The 22,932-nt window shown below is 37.2% G+C and overlaps 1 long non-coding RNA gene across 2 annotated transcripts in view; it reads left to right on the forward strand.

Annotated features, from left to right (window-relative positions):
- The window catches only part of LOC139701014 (uncharacterized), a 246,611-nt gene that overhangs the window by 142,256 nt on the left and 81,423 nt on the right, over nt 1-22,932 (forward strand). For both annotated transcript variants that reach the window (XR_011703911.1, XR_011703910.1), the window contains exon 2: nt 21,258-21,376. This is a non-coding gene — a long non-coding RNA (uncharacterized lncRNA). The remainder of the gene's footprint in view (nt 1-21,257; nt 21,377-22,932) is intronic.

Genomic DNA, 22,932 nt, shown 5'->3' on the forward strand with positions numbered 1-22,932 from the left:
CCAGCTGGAATTCCGCCCCCGTAGTCTGCCGTACCGATCTGTATCGGAAATTTGGGTGAGGGGGCGAGGGATGAAAAAAATCAACCCTCTTATCAGTGTCCGCTCCACACCGTGTTTCATTATCCCATTGGGGTAACCAGGGGTTGTACAGCTTAAGTAACCTTATGCCCAGCTCTAGAGAGCTCCGAAAATTCCACAAATTCTCAACAGTATCATCCTTGCTATTACGTTGTATGCAAAGCTTTCCATTTCTGTGATGACGCATGTGACCGAGAGCGGACCCACGTTTACACGGAACATTGAGAGAGATACCACCATCTGGCAGCTGAGGTATGAGTGTGTTCATTTTGGGAATACTCTGCGCCATTTCTTCAGGTATGAATCCACAATAAATCCGAATCGCGGTTTAGATGAGGAAAGGAAATACAATGAAATAATTGACACTTAATCAGCGCTCCGCAATAGAATGCGCATTTCGCTTCGCGCATTCTACTTTAAAAAGAAATATACTGAAGTGCGCAAAGCGCATAGCGTAGTATTCAACCTAATATTTGGCTTTATAGGTAATAGTAAAGGTCACCCTAATACTAACCCCAAGGCAGAAAAGATAACGTAAACATATAACGCTCTACCCCCGTGACGTGTCAACTAGAACGCAGGATTAGAACTGTGGAAGTACGCGAGCTTCAGTGCAATCTTACGTTGTTAAATTTGGCAATTTGGTCCTCTCTCTATCCAAGTGTCAATGTTTTTTGCCCGAAAAAAAACAAATGATGAGTGGGCATCAGTATGAACATTTGGTCAGAAGGCTTTCGAATGGGCCTCTTTAACGCAAATGACCCACAAATGGTACAGCACGGTCGTATATTTATGCAAGTGATTTCTAATGACAAATCTTAGAAAACTGGGGAAAGCTATCAATATAATTTAGATATATTTACATGTTTGAATAGGTTCGCAAAATTTAAAATTTACCACGCAGATGAGACAGAAAAATTTATTTATGCAAGAAAAATGCATCTTGTACTTCGCTCTGAAAACCAAAGGAAGAAAATTTCATCAGCCACAGTTTGTTTAAAATGAAAACATATAAGCATAATTAATGATTTGCATTTGGTAGCATCATTCAAGCGACATGATTTGATACCTTATAATACTTGAAACTTTTATCACAGCAGCAAAGATATTTGTTATATATATATAGGAAGTCTTTATAGAAGGAAGTGTAGTACCAACGTTTTGAATCAATACACATTGAATCTCATCCGCAAAACTTGCTGAATATATATAATTAAAAAGGAGAAGCAAGATAGCTAGCACTAGCGATCAAAAAACACAGAAACACATATGAGACACACATTCCGAATTTTCGGTGGCTTCCGCGGCGAACTTCCTATAGGGAACGAAGGAGCTGAGCTCCTTCTTCCCCTACATGAAGAAGGTTTGGGAACCGAAAATTCAGAATACGCTTGAGTTTCATTTGCAAGTGTTTCTCAGTGTTTTGTTCGATAGTGTTATCTCGTTTGTCCGTTTGATTATACATACGTCATTTTTAAGTCAGCATATGTGCACCTCCAGCATATCAAATTCTTTTTGGATTCAGTCCTCAAAATACCTAGCGTCTTATCCATTTGTATTTGAGTTAGACGGCAATAACTCATGCTCATTATTGTCTTATCGTTTATTTGCAAAACGGGGGTATATCGTTTATTTGCAAAACGGGGGTATTATATATGTTTTTACTTCTTAACCCTATCATGCCTATCAAAGAATAAATTGTCGATCATATTATTAAAATCCTAATCCGGAATTCACAATAAGTATTTTAATCATTAATCAGTTTCCAGTTTTCATGTTGGCGTTTAATCGAACGTCCATGAAAGTACGCCATGTATTTCAGCTTCACTTTTATACATTTTCCCATCAACGGAAGAGAGTTATGTAGAAGGTGAGGCTTCCTGTATCTCGTTCCATTTCCCTCATCCTCCTTCACGAAACGGTCATTAAGTACTCACGCGACACATATGCATGCAAGGCGCGTGATCCGGATGACCGCCACACTGGAACTAATCGCGATCCACGTGCACGTGATTGAGGCGGTATCATTTTAAGTCGGGAGCTTTGTGAGGCCACCCCTATCGATTCGGGAGGACTGGACGACCAGGCATCCCACGGTGCATACACTGCACGATGCACGGCGACGCAGAACTCGATGCAAGTGCAAATTTTTGAGAGCACTCGCACATTTTGATGGCCACAACACATGTTCAACAAAATAGCGCACACCGCGCGTAAACAAATGCGCCATGTAAAATTGGCGAATAAATTCGTCTTCAATTTAAGCTAATGAGCTTCGAAAAACCGGTGACGGCTTAAAACCAAAAGTTTTTTTTCGCTGCCGCATCCAGAAGAACGTAGACCTGCTCGGTACTTGCCGGTAGCTTAGTAATACTCAAAGAATCTACATCCAAAACGTAGGATTTAGGCAATACTCAGACTTTTTTTATGGAACCCACTGCTCAAATATTAAGTGCTGCTATTTGGCTCCCTAGCGCATGTGATAGTTCATAAAAATTCTAATTCTCCATAGAATAAATATTATTACAAATTATCATTCTCCTAAATCAATTTTGACCATGTTGATATTTTATAATTTTATAAGCGATACTTCAATATCTTAATCAACCTATGCGTAGCTCGGGTCATTAAATTCTAGATCACTGTTGCAAAAATGTTATCTACATTCAATATATACTTCTTTAATTCGTATCTACAAAATATGTTTGAAATCAATGAGAGATGTTTAATTATTCGAAAACTAAAGGCATGAAAAAAAGGAACAATAAATCATGTAACACACTAATCAGTGCTGTACCTGCTTTTCTTTTTTTAATTAATCCAATGTTTCAAGTTTTTCAAAATCTCCCTCCATGTCTACTTGACAAGGACTAATTTTTCTTCTGATAGAATGAAAATGATAAACATATATTATAAAAATATATATATACACATATATATACATATATATATACATATATACACATATATATACATATATGCACATATATGTACATATATGTACGTATTGCCGACCCCGGTGGCGGCGGGGTAACGTCCTCGTCTGCCAATCCAAGGGTCGCGGGTTCGATTCCCGCCTGGGTGAGTTTTCCTCCACCTAGGGCTTGGGTGTTTGTTGTTATCGTTGTTAATAGTTCGATATAAAGGCCAGAATGCACTGTTTTCGGACTTATACTGAATAAATAAATAAATATGTACATATATATATGTATATATATATATATGTATATATATATATATATATATGTATATATATATATATATGTATATATATATATGTATATATATGTATATATATATGTATATATATATGTATATGTATATATATATATATATATATATATATATATATACTATATTCACGCGAAGCCACTATCGGGTATTCCACCATACTATCCCGGGTGATTTTGATGAACTGGAAATGGTTTTCTCATCTGATCTTATGTCACTGGGGTTATGCCGGTATTACAGTGCCCCCGTTACGCATCTATAATATTGCAAAAACTCTAATTTCCTCTGAAGCTTACCGGTGTTGAATTTACAGAATGATCCCGTCCGTTTCAACAAGTTTTTTCAGTAAAAGATCAATTACGGATATTGCGACATTGATTAAAAAAGAAAAGAGCCAACGAAAGTGGATCCTGACCGTCCTTTCGAAAAATTTCACTTATTCATTTAGGCTTCTAAATTATTTTTGTCGCATCCACGTGATAGTAAAAATTACATTTTGATGCAGTGAAAAAGTACTAAGACTGTTAATGAAAGAGTTCTCTTCAGCTGGAAGCTTCCCGATTAAGACCGTTCTCACAGAAGACAACTGAGGAAATAGGAAATCTCACGCGTCTCTAAACCAACATGCATACCTATATCCAATATCTAAGCCTCAAATACGAATTCCAAATTAATATATGATTTCAAATACAGCCTTAGTATTCAACGCGAAGAAAAGATTAAATGTGCTGACAGATTTAGTTTTTGTAAATAGCGCGCGACTTCCGGGGCCATTTGAGTCATTACTGACTGGAGGTAATTATGCCCGAAGAGCAACAAAAAGATAAAAATGGCAAGTAATCAATCTGATATCAAATTTATCGATAGAGCAAATTATTCCTATTCTAGACCATAAAATTCACCTAAAGATTTTCTTAGAGTGTTCACGAGGAAAACTGAATTTATTGATGCATTTACTTATTTAAAACACTGATTTTCGAATAAGTTTTCGTTAATCAACGTACAGAAAATCAAATATACAGTTTCAAAAGCTACACAGTTTAACCAAATACCCGTTCCATTTTTACTTACTTTACATCATAACATATCCATAGTTTTAATATGACAGGTCCATCTGTTAAAATAAGGCAAAGATCGCGGGTTCGGGGCCCATCTCGGAGATTGATAGACGTGTAATCTCTTCCATGCCCATTAGGAACTTCTGATAACAAGCAAGCGTCCAATGATATCCTAAGGGGAGGTATTCTCTCTGCGGAGCACAGAAAGATCGGCAACTGTAGGTGTCTAAATTTGACAAAGATGGTACCAAAACAACACGTTTTCTTCAGAGTGAGTGTAAATGCCAAAATTCAGACTTCTTAACTTTCGGAACCTATAATTAATCGCACAAAAATGTCATTCTTGACGGCAAAGAAAATTAGAAGAAATGTGTTAAAAAGATAAAAAAATGTTTTTGTGAACAATTCACCATTACCTAGATGAGAGATCATTAAAATATGTTCTTATCTGATGGAAAGCAAATATTTATTTGGAAATCTCCTAAACGAGGAACATTTAACATCCATTATTCTCTCGCCCAAAGAAGATGGAAAGAAACACCTAATCCTGTGGTTTTGATGCTTCCAAGTTTTCAATAGGTGTCTAGCCTCATGATAGCATCAAATACGAGTAAAATGGACTTCAGAGATAAAGTAATCTATAATTCTCAGTAAGCATTTTAAAAGTGTGTTAGATCTGCGATAGCATTAACCAATAAAAACCAAAAATTACACCTTAGGGTTAACGCTTACATACCCAGTCGTTAGGAAATTTATCTAAAATCAGAATAGAAAAGAGACACTTTCCAAATATTTGCCACAGAATTTTGACACTGCTCATGACAGGAATCTAAGAGTTTTTAAAGGGGTAAATTATCAGCTATATATATTTATCTTAACACAAAAATGGCAATTTAGATCATGCCCTTAGCGTTAAGTGTATTTTATATAATACGCCAAATATGTAGAAATGAGTTCATACTAAAATGGCTATATTAATTCGGCTTAATCATCACACTACAAAACGTACATATTGATAAAAATGGGGGTTTTGGCATAAAAAATGAATTCAGGTACTATACAGCCTGCTATGAACTTTATAGAGGTGATAGGTTTGACATTTATCGTCACTATCTACACTTAATACGGCAGACACACACATACTTTTTACTCGTAACTTTAAACTTGTTGGTTCAAATTTCAATTAAAATAAACATTAGAAATGTGAGAGTTCAAAGTTTTTAACTTTTTCAAGCAAAAATTAGTCTTAGTACCTTGTATGAAGTCAAGAGGTCGCTCGTGTTGGAGGATTACCTGCATGCACCCAGCAGCGTTTTTTGCACGGCATAATCTGCTCAAAACTTTAAGTTGTCGATGACGTTATTTCTGATTGAACCTACCTGTCGCTAACAAGATGGCCAAGGCGTTAACTCCTAAAACGGATTAGAGCGACAAACACTGGGCTTTCCAACTCTCCCCTCCGCGGTGCCGAAAATTTCCATACTGTTAAGTGAGTCGAAAGAGCAGGGTCGGATATGTTGAGGGCATATAATGCAGGGACGGCGGCGGCAGGAGATAAGTGGATGACGACGCCGAGCCATGCAGCTGATTGGAGAGGATTTGGAAGCGACAACAACCGATGGCTTGCGCTGGCAGCTATGCACAAGTTACAAACGGCGGCAAAGAGAGGGCCAGAGTGAGGTAGGAGAGGGACGCGAAATCCGGGAGTTGGTTTTTTTTATTATACTGGGACAAAAAACGAGATTGTGAAAAAAAACGTCGTGGAGCAAAAAGAAAACCGCCCCTGAAAACTGCGGTATACACGACCTGCCCCTCCCTAACTCTCCACCCTTCCTTCCCCGCCCTCACCGCACGGTCTCCCATCCCCTTTCAACCCCGACTAACTTTAGATCGATTCCCCCAACACGCTGGATCCCAAAACGGTGTACGACACGGCCCGCGTACTCTCCCCCTGGCGGCGAATCTGTCGCATGGCACACACCGAATCGACCTTACTCGTCGGGCAGTGATATGCACATCATATATCGATCGTGAAATGATTTCCTACGGACTTGGGTACGTGTGGTGATACGAAAGGATGGTGTTGCAAATCATACTGATGAAAAAATACAGGAGAACTGATTTCGGGAAGAAAGCAGCATAATAAAATTAAGAAAATAAAGGTTGATTAAGTTGGCAGGAAAGATGTTCAAACAAAATGGGGTGATGATGTCTCTTGAAACGTCAGAGAAAAACCTTAAATTGTTAGAACAGGATGGAATGAGTGATATAATCATTGCAATCAATAAAAGTAAAGAATTATGAGGCCATACGAAGAGTATCCGACACTAAAATTGAAATAGTCTTGCGTTAAACCAATTTTTTGTCCTGTGATCAGTAACGAATACAAGAAAAAAATCGTACCTGACGTAGGAGTGTCTCAAAAAAAGAGATGGAATTTTCAATGTAACTAAAAACCAAATCTTAGGATAATTCAATTTAATTGTGTTTCATGATGGTTTTCAGATTGTCTCACAAGACTTTTCATTGAATTAATCTGGCATTCAAACAGCACAATGCTTCGCGGGGAAACTTTGCGATGCAAAAATAATTTGGAAAAAAATACTCCCAAATGTCAAATTCTATTAGTAATTAAAACAAATATTGGGCATTTATTCGAGTTTCAATTTAGATCATATTTCGTAATTGCTAGTCTTCTTCCAGACCAAGTCTTGTAAAATTACATTACGTAGATGAAATATTCAATGCCAGCTGCCATGAGGACACAGAGATACGGCAGGCGTACCCAAAGTCGTAGCTCAAAAATGTCATAGGGATGTTAGACCGTCACTCTTTTGGCTAATTTTACATTTAAGGAAGACGCTTTAATTGAAATGCTTTATGTAGCCAATTTACGGCCGCCTTCATTTCCCAAAGGATAGCCAACCATGGGTTAAGAGCACTTATAGTATTAATTTGGCAAATTTACAGACGAGCACTTTCTATAAAACCTATCTCTCTGGCTTGCAACTCAGGGTGATTTTTCAGTACTCTGTTCATCAAATTCTTTCCGATGTTGCGTTGCGTCCGAAGCGCATATATTTAGGGAGAAAATTTGAGACAATATTGGCACAATTAATTATCTTCGTGAAATGAGATTTTAACTATCTATGGGTTTCCTGCGAGGCTTGCTAGGAAATTGTTTGTGTTCTATTTAGCCATACGCCATGATTTTAAGCTATAACTATTCAAACTCCACGTAAGTACCCATGGAAAAACCCTAAATATCATCCCTCTTAAATTAATAAAATGAGAGAAAAAATGGAACATGTTGAAACTGTATGACTATAAAAGCAAAGGATATTTATTGGCAAAAATCCTTCTCAACGAATAATCACTACACGAACACAGATGAAAAATGGGATTCCGAAGAAAAAAGGATTGCGTCCGACCTACAAAATAAATGATTACCTATTCTTCGAAAATTGGAAACTATTACTCCACATTCAAGCATCTAAGAGCTTTTCATCCAATCAGCTGTGGCATTTCAGTGAAAAAATGCGTAGACAATTCGAGCCAGACCTAATAGAGGTACGATTGGATAATATTGAGTACACAGAAGATGCCAAAGGGTCTATCTATTCAAGGGAGTAATAGAACTTCGGAAGAGGATGAAACAGCATTTCAACTCCGCCGGTGGTCTGTTCCGGATTAAGAGTGGCAAAGCACCGAAATCAAAAGAGCTCTCACAAAATGGGATCTAGAAGCTGGTAAATCCTCTGTATTACTCAAAATCTGCAGTAATGACCATTTATTAGTAGTGCCACAGACAGGATTAGGATTCAGTAGAGGCAAATGACCGACTTTCTATGACACTACCTTCGCCGCAAGAAATTTGCCAATTGAACTGGAGGATTTTGAAGAAACGACTGCTTTTTGCACATTTAGAAGTCCCATTAAATGAGCTATTACTTTAGATGTAATGGAAGATGAGTCGGAAAAAAATGACTTACTGGCTTTCTCCAGAGAACATATAAACAAATCAACAACCAAGAATAAAACCCAATAAATCGACTAATTATGTAATAAATGAATAAGTCTATTCAGAAAACGACAATAGTCAATCACCAAACACTGTGTAATATAGATCAACTTGCCACTCATGTGTGTCAAATTTCCTGATTATTCTTTTTGGCATATTATCGGCATGGGAATCCATCGCTAAAAATAAAGAAACTATATTAAACACCCAAAAGTCAAATTAGGAGTTTCTTTTCACGAATTTATTACCAATTATCTGCGAATGAATACAATATGTGAAGAAACAGGAGATAAAAAATATTGCCATAATTTATATCCTACGCATTCAAAAAGCTGTGGGCTTTCCTGAAAAACTGTCCGTACGCTTTTGCAAAATATTGAGCCTTAAGCCGTGATTAATTAATTGAGCTCCACACAGTTAATTTGAAAAGATAAATCTTATATTCAACCCATTGATCATTATAAATAAAACACTAAATAATTTTCTGTAGGTAACTATAACTTTAATTTTAATTATGAAGTTTGAAGTTGGAAGAGTTCCCAGAAGACTGGACGACAGGACTGATTTGTCCAATGTATAAAAAAGGTGACAATTATGATTGCAAAACTATTGGGGCATTACATTACTGAATGTAGCATATAAAATGTTCACCAGTCTTCTAAAACGCATAAGCACCTATGCTGAGGACATGCTGGAAGAATATCAGTGCGGTTTTAGAGCTAGTAGAAGTACCATTATCCAGATATTCTCGGTAAGAAAAACAATGGAGAAATGCTACGAATATAATGTTGACTGGCATATACTCTTCATTCACTTAAAACAAGCTTTCGACAGCGTGAACAGGAAAGAGATGCTACGAGTTTTGAGAGGTTATGATATTCCAGAGAAACTGATTAGACTGGTTCAATTGACATTGGATGAATCACAATGTAAAGCCTTTATTGAGGTATGAGCAAGTGGAGCATTTAATATGACCTCAGGGGTAAGACAAGGAGATGCTCTGTCAACCACGTTATTCAACCTGGCCCTACATAACGCAATGAAAGAATTGAATTTAAGAGGGATCATTGTGTTTAAATCCCAGCAAGGATTTGCATATGCTGGCAATGTAGCACTAATTGAATGAAATGTGAATGACCTAAAAGAAATGTTTAACATTTTAGAAAACACTGGTAAAGAAGTAGTGCTGAAGGTTAGTGAGAAGAATATCAAATACTTGAAAATTTCAGCCTCTCAGAACAAGCGGGATCTGCAAAACATAATAATCGTGAATTATGAGTTTGAGGTTATCAAGGAGTTTACCTATCTAGGAGTCAGACTTAACAATAAAAATAAGGTTTCCACGGATATCAACCAAAGGGTAATGGAAGGCAACAAGGTATTTTTGAAAATGTAACACTCCTCAAATCAATTTTGCCATCAAGGAATACAAAACGGAAGATCTATAAAACCCTTATTAGAACCGTTGTAACTTATGGAGCGGAGACATGGACATAACAAGTCAGGATGAAGAAAACCTTGGAAAATTTGAAGGAAAAATCATAAGAAGAATCTATGGCTCAATTAGAGAAGGAAAGAGACGGAGAATTAGAATGAACATGAACCACTAGAAGGGAAGGAAATAGTTATATTTGCCAAGTCACTGCGGCTGGCATGGTTGGGCCATGTAGAAAGGATGGAAAATGACAGAATGCCCAAACTGACACTTAATAGCAAGATGGAAGGGGTCAGAAGAAGAGGTAGACCAAGGAAGAGATGGCTACAGGATGTGGAGGATGATTTGAAGGCAATGATAGTTACAAGATGGAAGGAAATAGTAAGAACAAGAAGTGAATGGAGGCATATCATAGAGGAAGCCAAGGCCCCCACAAGTCTGTAGAGCTGCAGATGATGAACTGTAATTACAAATCCAACTTTTGTTATGATGAATAATTTCAAATATTATGTAAAATAACTCAGCCAATCTTTGTGGATAGTTGTTTCTATTATAACCATCGAAATGGAAAGATGTTTACAATTGATTATTCATTTGCTCCTTATATATTTATTGCCAAGATCCCATCCAAAGAATTTTTCATTATTGCAATCCATATCCTGATGCTTTAGGATGAAATGCACCCAATTAATGGTTTTATATTTCACAAAGTGAAAGATTTATTCAATTTATGAAATCAGTAATAACTTATTTATTTATTATGTTATTAAAGAGGCTTTCGATATTTACTTCAATTTCCTACCCCACCATTACATTTGAGAAATTTTGGAACCAATATTACCGCCATTACCGCCCATCATCAGCCATTTCGTTCTCCAGCGTATTCAAAATTTTTCATATAGTCTCCTTTATTGTACGGCTTCATTCAGTTCGTATTATACTGTCTCCGGAATCTTTTTGTGGCTCTCCATTCCGATAAATCTCTTTTTTTTTAGGGTTCATTTTTTGGGATCCTATAATGCCCACAAAAGAATGTTTCACAGATCTTTTCCTCGCCTCATTTCTGCGGACCCTTGGCATTCATTTGAATGCCAATAAACGGGATTGAAAAAAAATTCATGATGGATCATTCGGAAAATTTTCAACGGCCGTTAAAGGGGGAACACCCTTATCGATTAACGGCTTGGGGAGTTCGTTGAAGTTTGAAATCCTATCTCCACCGCAAGAAAAAAAACCAAACCTTCCACAACCCTCCCCTTGGCCCCCTCTCCATTCACGGTCTCGCCCTCCCATTGGGTACAAGTCTTCCATCCGCCTCTTTACACCTCGTAACCTTTCTTGCTACATGCTTCTAAACCCCCATTTCGCTGTCCCTCAACCCCTCCCTCCCCAATCTCTCCTTCCGAATTACCCATACGACATAGACGCAGCGGACGGGAGCCAATATACGTCCCCTCAAACATCCTTCCTTCTCGCTCATCTCGTCACCTCACACATTAATGAACAACCTCGGTCACGAGTACCCACATACACACAGGGAAAACACGCCCTAAATCCCGCACCGAGTCACCAGGACCCTTCTTCACCCTGTATAGACCAGGGAACCGTCCCGTAGACTATGCATATATCCCGATATTTCCGAGTACACCCGTCCCTATGGCACCAGTGCCCACTTCTTCTCCCAAACACTGTTTGAAATCTCCGCTGACGATAGCGTATATCAACACTAAGAGTTCCGTCGTCGACCTACTCTTCACCCGAGGAGGCGGGGTCTCATTACTGTTTGCTCGATCCTCGCTCTTCCGTCGTATCCTTTTCGAACAATCGACACTCGTCTGAGAGAGAGAATTAGAGTGTTCCCCACCACGGTTAGATATTTCTTTGAGGGTCTTACGGCGGATTATAACAAGTTCTGAAGTGGATTTCTTTATCTTCCCCGATAGAGCTTCAGGGGATTTAAAAATGAGAACTTGACCGTTCAAATCTCTCACAACCCCAAAAATTATTGCTTTTAAAGCGGACGATATTTCCATCTGAAGAGCTCTACTTATTCTGCTCGGATACCTTATTTCAAATTAATTTATGTGCAGATAAAGAACTACGTGCAATATATTACTCACATGACATGAAATTCACACCAAAATGTTACTTCTATGAGTGGGAATGCAAATACGATATTTTCATGAATTAAGCTTGCACAGGAGGGTATCTTCTTATGGAGGCATTTATTTTTTAATGAAAAATTGTTCTATTTCCATGAGGATTAGTTTATTTGAAGATAAACATGAGGTTTAGTATTATTCATTGTAAAACGTAGGAGGATATGGGATTGACTGAACGATACAAATGTCTTATATACATTAACTATAACAATAAACTGCAAAAATGAATATAAAGGCGTATTATTACAAATAAAATGAGTGTGATTCATCCATCTCTCTTCACTGATTCAAGAATTTAAGGTTAAATTATTAAATTCTGAAAGACAAAGATAATATCTGCACTTTTAAGAAGGTAAAAAAGATTACTTTTTTTACTTTTAGGTTTTTTGAGGAAACTATTAGTCAAACATTATATTAATTCATCATTTTTAGCTCAAATGGTACTCATTATTACGTTTTACTCCAAATTTTTCATAGTTATCCTTAAGTTTTTGTTTAAATTCCATGACTACCGCAAAGACGTCACAGAAAGTTAAATACATGTATGTTTCACCAAATGCGGGAAAAAATCGATTGGACGAATTTTGTATCTTGAGAGCTTCCTGTTTTATGTATTCTCCTTTTATAACAATTCCTTGTCTATCATACTTTTACCCTATTTATATCTCATTTTAGACTATTTAATAGAATTTTATCTTACACTCGTGCAAAAAAATGATTAAAATACCTAATTCTGTTACCTAGAGAAAGAGACAAATGGACTTTAACGGATATTAGGCATAAAGGTTTTCGGTTCCATTTGAAGTTGAATTATTCGAAAAAGAGAAATAATAAAGTAGGAAAGGCAATGCATCAAGTCAAGGGCAAAGGCTCTGGTGTGATTTCAACTGCTAGGGATATTCTCTGGACGAACATTATCTGTCGGATTACGCTATCAAAACATGAATCATTTCCTCTTAAACTGGGACACAAAAGAGGGCGAAAGGTTTGATTTGTGTATCAGATTCAGTTTTCAGTCAGATTCCAGTTTTTGGTGATCGCCAAAAAAGCGGTTTTATTCACCAAAAGTTGAACCCCTACGAACTTGAAGCATAAAGATATCGCGTATTTATAGATTTAAAAAAAAATGAACCGGCCTTGATTCAAATGAACATTCCGATGCGGTTAACTCGGAAGTATTTTCCCCTTTCTCGCCAGCACACATTATCATCAATTCATCCCTGGAGTGAATCCTCACACACACGTCTCCGATCGCGTTTTCATGAGGCGGTTTTGAGCGTGATTGATCGTAAGGGAAAAATCAGGAGAGCACTAAACGCCGCTTTTGTCTCTGAACAGCTCCGCTTGGGAGAACCCAGAAACGTCCGACATCCGAAAATTCACGATACCAATTCGGAGGACCGCGGCCGCGCAGAGACGGAGGGACGAATACTAGGCTTTGACTTTGTCATGTGTCCCACTTCCGTGACCCTCACCACCCTCTGACGTCTCTGGGCACAAGAGCAGTGAATCGCGTCACTGTCCCGCCTGGGCTCCGATGGGTCAGAAATTAGAAAGGTTTCGGGGCCTTAATTGCTCTGCGGCGGCCAGGAAGCGAGGGAACTGATGAGAAAATGTCCGAGTGGGACCGACAAGGATGTGAGTTTGCCAGGACCGATGTGAGAGGAGGGCGGTGGAAGTTTGAGAAGGGAAGTTCGAGGGGAAAATGTGAAAGGATCGGGGCGGATTGGGGGGACAAGGCACTGGCACTGAGGGAGGAGGCGAAGGGGGTCGTGCAGAGAGAGGCAAAGATAAGATGCGCCGACATACGTGACAGAAGTCCGTACGGACCGAATCGAGGTCAGCCTTCCAATTAAAATCTGAGTTAAGTAAAGTAAATACCAAGTTGTATGCTTGGTAAACGTTTCACCACCCCTTGATGCAAAGGTGTAAAATACAAAACGCCACACACTACGTCTTATCTCTGCGACAGCGGCGGATAAAGCAAGATTGGAGAAGACGGAAACGGATGGCACTACAGGAGCTGGATGAAAATTAGCTTTAGAATATGTAATGAACGGAGAAGTCCTTCAAAGGGGGAATAAGGAAATGAGGCTCTCTAAAAAAAGTCAAAGGATGGAATGAATGCGATCACGGGATTAAAAGAGAACGAGAGAAATCGTTGGGTGAAAACCACAGGCGAGAAAGAGCCTTCTCATATGATGCCGATAAGTGGCTGACGGTTACCTTTTTTTTACAACTTTAAGCAAAAACGAAATCGTAATTACACGCAAGAAAAACGTTTTCAAAATATATCTCCCTCACCCTGGTGCAGTTTTAAAGTCATTACTTTGACTACATTCATACACTTCCCTTTCTCGGAGACACTTTAAGAAGATAATATTAGAATCTAAGAAGATATGTGTAAACACTCGTGTAGACTGCAGCATTCTATTAAACGGATATAAAATACCGGAAAAATAGACGATACATGAATAATAACTTTTAAAAAATGCTGGAGGAGTATCCTAAAGATCAAATACATAAAGCGCGCAGTAACGAGAGCAGTATGGAATAGTCAGTAGACAGGAAAATTAGGGAAAAAGCAAAGTAAAGGTACGGAGAAGACAAGAAGAACAAAATTTGTAATCATTACGTTCACGAAAATACTTTTGATGCTGTAAGTAAAAGTCTAATTGTTAAAGATTGCGATGCCAACATTCCCTATGCCATATTGCTAATATGCAATAGTGGGAGACTGTTACCCAGTATCTAAGCTTCCGTATTCAAACTGAAGGGAGGCGTAACATTTGAGATTGCATTTATTTGATTAATACACCAGGTCCTTCACCTTTCTCCTACCTTTGTTTTATTGTTCATCAAACAAAAATCTATTCCAGCAAAGAGTAGTGAATGGAAAAATGATAGTAAGCAGCCGCAAAAGAGTGAACAACTCAAAACTCGGGAAAAAAATGTTAATTTCATGAACGTAAATACAAGGAAACACGGATGTATTTTCAGCATCGTGGTGAATTTCCGAATGTTCTGTACTGGAAAACACACACAAATTCATACAAATACATACAGTTAAAGAGTGAGCGTAATGACTACGTCTAAACTCGAACTCCGTCGCAAGTCTCTTCAAAGCAATGAATGATGTGATACGGTAAACCCGTCGAACAGCGATTCACCGCAATCGTTGCACCCCGGGGATAGTGCCAATAAGCCCGCTTTTATTGAGAGGCAAAAAAATGCAAACATCTTCGCGCACGACGCCAAATGCCCTGCAGTCCTTCACAGTAACGGGAAACAGTCGTAAAAACGGTGGAAATAGGCAGCGGCAAAAATACATTTGCGTGGAACTGACAGCTGGACATCACAAGCAAGTGGCAGAATCGGAATTTGAGTACCTCTTGGGCTGTGGTCATTTCACACCCTGAATAGTCCATTTAGCACGAAAAACACAAAGTACCGACCACGGAGTACGCATCGTAGTTAGATGTTGAACCTTTAACCTCTCGAAACGCACAAAAATGAATTTACAGTGAAATAGCTGGGAAAAAAAGATGAAATGAAATTTAATATTATCGCAACCGATAAAACTTGAAAAACGGTAAGATAAAAATTGAAGGAGAAAAATACCACCCAGAAAAATATGGAAATATATGTCGAGAAATATGATACATAGACAAGAAAAATCACATCAAATTTTAGAAATGAAGAAAACGATCAACCTACGATTTTTCTGGAACAAAATGCTTAACTCTAAGAAAAAGAAAAATAAACTCGTTTAAAAGACGCCACTCAAATTAAATAATTCTAATTTGGTCTAATTTACTGTAAAAATAAATGTCCAGGAATAAAATTTGGCGAAAATGTTAAATATTTACCAATCCAGAATTCGCTCGCATCGCTGAGAATAATGAATTCTCAGCGATGGAGAAGAAATGTCAGAGACTAATCCAAATGGCTCGTGATTTCCCCGCAGCCCTATTCCCTATCATCATTACGAATCTCCAATAGGTAATGAATTTGGCGTAAATTGAATGATACGACGATTCCACAATAACTTCCGGATTAAACTAACATGGTATCCAGTAGGCTATAAGTGGTGTTCTGGTTAATAGTGATTGTTCTCACAACTACCGAGGCAGTATAGGACGGATCGGTGAATGTAACGACGTTGGACTCGGGGGAAAGGGTTGATGACAGGACGGAAAAAGAAAAACCTACGTCGTTATCACCCATAGATTAATTAGCCGTTTATATGGAGCCATATATCATGATGAAACAGAAAACAGTGGACCCATTTCGAATGCACATTCAGCCATATTGAGGTGACAGCGTTTGCAATTAATAAACCTAATATTGAGCAAAAAAAAGAAGCGGAGTCGTGCAATGAACAGTACTTTTTCTGCGCATATTCAATGATAAATCACGAAACAGAGCTCCGCGTATCAGCAACTGTATAAAGAATGCTCAAATTAGGACCCGAAGAAATACAGTGGAAAAATAAAAACATTCGTTTGCAATAACCCATCTTTCTCTTGATTATTACTTTTTATGATTATTTGTTTCAGCACAGTGAACTCTTTTCTACTAGACTACGAAAATGAGGAGCAAAGAGGATCGCTCGTGAACTTTTCATCCCAAGCACAATTTATCGATCAAACTTTAGGTATCCTTTACCCACAAAAAAGCAAATAGAGTGCTAAGTTTATTTTAAAGTAATTTGGGATCTTAAAATAATGAAGCAGGGGTGTCATCGAGAAAATCTCATTTTAGTTAATTCTTCCTCATTATAAAATTGACCGACTCGTGCATTGATTCACTCAAGTCAAAAATGGGCATAGTTACAATTATTATTCGCATGACTTTCCACGAGATTTTAATCAAGTAATATCGGTCTTGTAACAGAAAGCGCAGCTTGTTTCACTGCAAAATCCCCATAAGCAAGATGAAATAATTCCAATTCTGGAGAGAGTTATGTATGGAGGGTAACACTAAAATCGCAGCGGATAAGTAATTTCAAATAGAGTCGATTGTGACTACACGAGTCATTTATCTCCTAGTCCTTAAATTAACGAAGAGTATTCAAATTAATGCAATACCCTTATAAAATAAGCTTATCTCATATTAGTAGTAAAGATTTATTTGATAGCTTGAAATGAATAGCTTTTAAACACACTGGGATTCTTATTAATATTTTAAACGTGTTCTAAAATTTATTTTAGACTAGTTTTAAGTTCAACCGCCAAATATTAAAAATGCACAATTACATCTGTTTTTCCCAAAATTAAAGTAATGTAATTTTTAATTAGACAGGTAGGCGATGTAGAGTCAATACCATGCATACCAATACCATACGTTACTACGCACATATCAATTTTCGTGAGAATATTATATGTGTTTCAGTACTTTTTGCATTAATCCACAATTCTTCTGGTGGTCGTCCATCTAAGCCGTAAGAGCACCGACAAACGAGTATTCTTGAGCTTTTAATGCAAATTTCTAGGAAAAAGAGTTAGCAGAGAAAGAAACATATATTAACAAGAGAAATTATGAGGTGGACATGAAATTGCTTCCTGCTAAATCACCCAGCGAGCTTAAGAACCTGGGCGTTCGAGAGTGACGAAATAATCATTGAGAGACCTCAACGGTCTGACTGTGGCTTATCGTTTCTCCTCACGTCTCCTTTCCATTGACATAACAGCAGTCATCACTCATCCTCTCTTTTGACCACCAACCTCGGCTCACTTGTTTACGACCAATTGGGAGAGTGTATTAGAAGTTCTCATCCGTGACAAGATTTGGTATATATTTAAAAAGTTCGGCCATAAAGAAAGCAGGTTTCTTTGTTTTAGCCATTCCACTTAAATAAATCAAATGCCACGAAGATTAAAAAAGGAGTGTCATGGGTTTGGATTTTGCGGGATATTAGGATCCATCTTTCACAGGGATCTTAATAGCTCGCTGTCGCCAAACGCCTCCAAGAAACCCTTAGGCGGAGGATTAAAAGACGGACGAAAAATAAGGAAATTGCATGGCAGACAAATGATCCCTGCATTCGAATCCATTGACAAGAGAGCGAAATTGTGTTTGGAGAAATTTTGTACATTAAAGAATCGACAACTTTTTGAAGACTGCGTCAACTGTCTCATGTCTTCCGTAATACAGGCCTGTAAGGCCTGATCCAACGATGAGAACTGAAGAAATATTATATCAAGGGATCTCTTAAATGAATTTTCGTTTTAATGCCTCATATATAGGCATCAGTTTAGTCAAAAATTTAAATAAATTGTTAACATTTCATCTAAAGATATTATTCCACGATTAATAACAAAACTAGCCATATGTGTATATGGCTATATATATATATATATATATATATATATATATATATATATATATATATATATATATATATATATATATATAAGTACACAGAGATGAAGAGGGACCTGATTTAGAGTAGGGTACTGGATTTTGTATTTTGTTAGGAGCCACAAAATATTTATATATATATATATATATATATATATATATATATATATATATACACATATATAAAATACAAATTTTAACGTATAAATAATGCTTTAAATAAGAATAATTTGGATTTCAAAATTTGGAATTTTTGGAATTGAGTCTGCTGGCATATCATGATTTATTGACTACTGAAAGAACTATCGTAAAAATTCCATTGAGAGAATAGCATGCTCTTCATACTTCATTTTAATAAATGCTGCATTCCATTCCTAAGATTTGTATGCTATAAATACATTCGTTTAAACGGCACTTCGAAAATTTCACAAAATCTGATTGGCAGTTAAAGAACATTTGATATCTAGCACAGCATTAATGCTACTGAGCAGTCCAATATCAGATGCGATGAGCATAAAAGATAAAATATTCTACATAGATTTGCACGCCATATATATTAGCTATGAAGAAGGACGGAGGAAAATCATTCTTGAACAACCAGGGACCGGGACCGGATTTAATTTGACGCTAATATCCGTCAGTGACTTTAGGGAATCCCTGAATTGGCTTATGCATCGAAGCACGCAAACGTGGCGGGAAATGAATCTTCCTGCCTATATATTTATAGGAATCTCTCTCCGGGTGGAAACATTTGAATCAAAAGGTCAGGCTTTATCGCGCGGTACAAAAAAAAGCGAGCGAAGAATGACTGAGCATAAAGCCCCCGGTATTGCGGGAAAACATCGAAAATGAAATCTCATCCACTCGAAAGCTACCAGTTTTAAGTGTACGGTGGGTACTTATGCCCAAGGAACGAAGCGATAGTTGTTGTATGACGTCGTCGATGTAGCTTGGGATTTCGTTTCGGCGACTATCATATTCATTTGACGGCACCGGCAACAGCGAAATCGATTAATGGGGAAGCGAATGCCTATAAGCGGATGAGGAGAGGAAGGGGGGCTGGAACAGAAAGCGTGGGCCGAGACCTGGCGATCTACCGTCGATTTTGCCACGGAAGCTAAATGTAGCTGGTAAAGGAGTTGAAAAAGAAATCATCGTTGGTCGTTCATTCATATGATGGGTTGACTGCAGCCCAACATTCTACCCTGTCTGATGCTAATTTGCTTACTTCATGGTATTTTTCGCAATGTACTTTCTTCCTTATTTGTCCCATGTATTTATCCCTTGGACTTCCTCTTGGGACTTTCCCCTCTATTTTTCCTTTTTTTATATTCTTCATGAATCCTTTGTGCCTCAGGGTGCGGTCAATTCATCTGGTTCTTATTCTCTCTACGGTGTTCCATAAGGTCCGTTCTTCGTCTAATCTTCCTCATAATATATTTCTTATTTTATCCGTCCATTTGATTTTAAGCATCCTCCTCCAGCATCAGGTTTCGAAGGATTCTAGTCTTTCTGGTATATTTTTCCGTTGTTCCATGTTTCTGATCCATAGAGTGCAATGCTCCATACGAATTTTTTCACGTATTATTTTCTCGTCTTAAATTCTATCTTCTTCGAACACAGCAGTTGCCTTTTCATTGTGAATGCCCTCCTAGCTTGAGATATTCTTCGTTTGATGTCTGCAGTAATTCTTCCGTCCCATGCAATGGTATATCCTGGACAGGTGAAGGAATCCGCTTGCTCTAATTTTTGTCCTTTCAGTGGGACTACTGTATTCCACTTCTCTACGTATTCCATATACTAGAATTTTAGTCTTAGTCTTGTTTATATGCATGTTGTATCTCGGTAGAACTTGATCGGATACGTTTAGTGACCTTTGAAGATCCTGGTTTTCTGCAATCTTTGCAATATCGTCGACGAAGCGTAGCAAGTTTATCTCCTCTCCACTGTTCCTAATTCCGTTTAATCTGATGCCTTGCGCTCCTCTTATTGCCTCCTAAAGGTACATGTTGAACAATACAGGCGAGAGGCTGCATCCTTGTCTAGCTCCTTTGTTAATCGTAGCCTCCATATGGCTTCCATCTCTCATTCACATTGTGGCTACTTGCTTCTTGCATGGTTGATAGATTATTCTACTGTCACGGTAATCTATTCCGAGTTTTTCCAGCAGTCCAAACATCTTGTTCCATTCCACATCGTCGAAGATTTTCTCCAAGTCCACCAATGCAACATACAGTTGATTTTTTATTAATTACTGAGGCCAAATATTGAAAAATATCAAAATGCCCGCCAGCTGGGGGGTATTAACGAAGAGAAATTTCACTAATCATGGTGACGAATAAATAACCTGAATAATGATTTTAAAAAGAAAGAGAAAAGTAATGGATGGTAAGGAAAACAAAAGTAGAGGTACTGTTTTTTGTATTTATTGACCGAAATTCAAAAGAGTCAAGACAAGTGAAAACCAGTTTATTTTGATTTACGACTGAATTTTGACGGCTGCGAGAGAGGGGAATGTTGGGAAAGAAAGATAGGCGGAGAATAAGATTAATATGAAGGAGGAAATGAAGAGAGGAAACATTTTGTGGAATTGAAGAAGCTTTTACCTATTTTATTGTAGGGGTTCAAATTGTGTCATATCAAGTAAGATTTAGAAATGAAGCGGTTGTTAGCTAAAGAGCGCGGCCAAAACCATCTATGATAGAATGTTAGTATTAAAAACAATTTTAGATAATAAATGAGATATCTGGATTATACCTACATTACAACATTATATTAAATTTAAGAATGGAGTTACTCAATAATGTAACGTGATCTTCATGTTACAAATTGTTAAATTACACTAATCCGATGTAAAATTTCGTAGGCAAACACACATGTTTAATGGTATGGCATTATTATTTTTACAGGAATCAAGTGTCACCGTCTACTGGCTGAGGATGTACACAAGAGAAATGAGGAAGGGACAGTCTGAATTACAGCAGTAACAACGAATCTCCCTGCGCGCCCTCGTTTTACAGAAATAAGGGTGAGATAACGTTTTTCTTCATTAATTTGATTATGTGTATATCTATATGGATTAAATTAGACGCTCGGGAAAATATACTTGGTCATTATCTAAAAATTTTCCTTGTTAGTAATTATACCAGATATCCAAAGAAGTCGAGGGCTTTAATTTTCATCTATTTTCCTCATTGAAAAAAGTAAACTAAAAAAATCGTTTTAAATAAAAACATTCACTAAACTGGGATGCACTATCATTTACATACGTTTTGAAAGGAAAAGAGATTGAAAAACAAGGTAAGCTAGATTCAAATTTAACAAGAGTATGAATAATCTCGATGCATAATACTACATGAAAAGTAACTTGAACGTAAACGTAGAGGAAAGAAAAGAGGTCAAAGAGATTGACTCCACAGATACGAATTGAATTTGGTGAAAAACTTTTATAAAACTAGTAAAAAACTGCACAAAAGATATCCCATACCTTGCGGATTATGGCGATATAAATCCTGAGGAGTAAAATACACGCTGACGCTTTTATTTATATTCAAAAGGAGTGATCTTAATAACCCATGCATACCTGCATATAGAAAAGGAGAGAGGAGTATGAGAAATCACCCGATTTATTCTATTCCGAGTGAATTTTAATGGAGTGATTAAAAATGCGTTCTCTCCATAGATTAAAAATAATTAAAAAGGCCAGTAATTATTCACCCAGGTATTTTCTAAGCCGAATCATAACCTCATTTCAAGGGTTTCATTTTATTTTTTTTTAACATCTTGATTTTCGTTTTCAAAAAAACTTCAGAGAATATTACTTGCGCCACTACTTTTTAAAGGGAATATACGGAGTGAGACTTAGTAAGGGAGAATAGAGGGAATCTGATGAGAACGGATAGGTAGGGTACTAATTTAGTTATCAGATGAGGAGTTAGGAACATCTCAAGGTCTAACGAATACTAGTCAAATGCATCAGAATTCATAAATTTATCAAAAGAATGAAATCTTTTGAATACAATTTTCTGGAACGCAAGCATATTAAATATTTTTTTCTGAAATTGAACAGTTATCTTACTTAAGAACTGGTAAATAACTGGCTAAAATAACATAAAATGCATCTAGGTCAACAAAACATTAAAAAAATAAAATAACCTATGCTACACGCTGGCAAAATAATTAATTATTCATGGTTTTCAGCATTTCTGTTTTTTGATGCGCTTAAAAATGCTTGGAATGCCAATCCTTTCGCTTCCAAGAGTATTCGCCTTTCTTTCCCCGAAGAAGTTAGCCACGACATCTATAATTCCAATCCTTTTTTATATGACCTACGTTTTGGTATACGCCACACCTCTTATCATCAAATTGTATAATTATGGTCTTAAATATATTTTAGACGAAAAAGAAAGCTCCTCAGGGACTACACAAATATATACGAACTTTGATTGAAACATTTATGCAGTGAAACGACGAGAAAGGACACTCACATATCTCGTTGACGCTTCAAATGTTTTTATCAATATTTATATATATATATATATATATATATATATATATATATATATATATATATATATATATATA

The sequence above is a fragment of the Hetaerina americana genome, unplaced genomic scaffold, assembly GCF_022747635.1.
Source record: "Hetaerina americana unplaced genomic scaffold, ioHetAmer1.1.p SCAF_11, whole genome shotgun sequence".
Taxonomy (NCBI): Eukaryota; Metazoa; Arthropoda; class Insecta; order Odonata; family Calopterygidae; genus Hetaerina; species Hetaerina americana.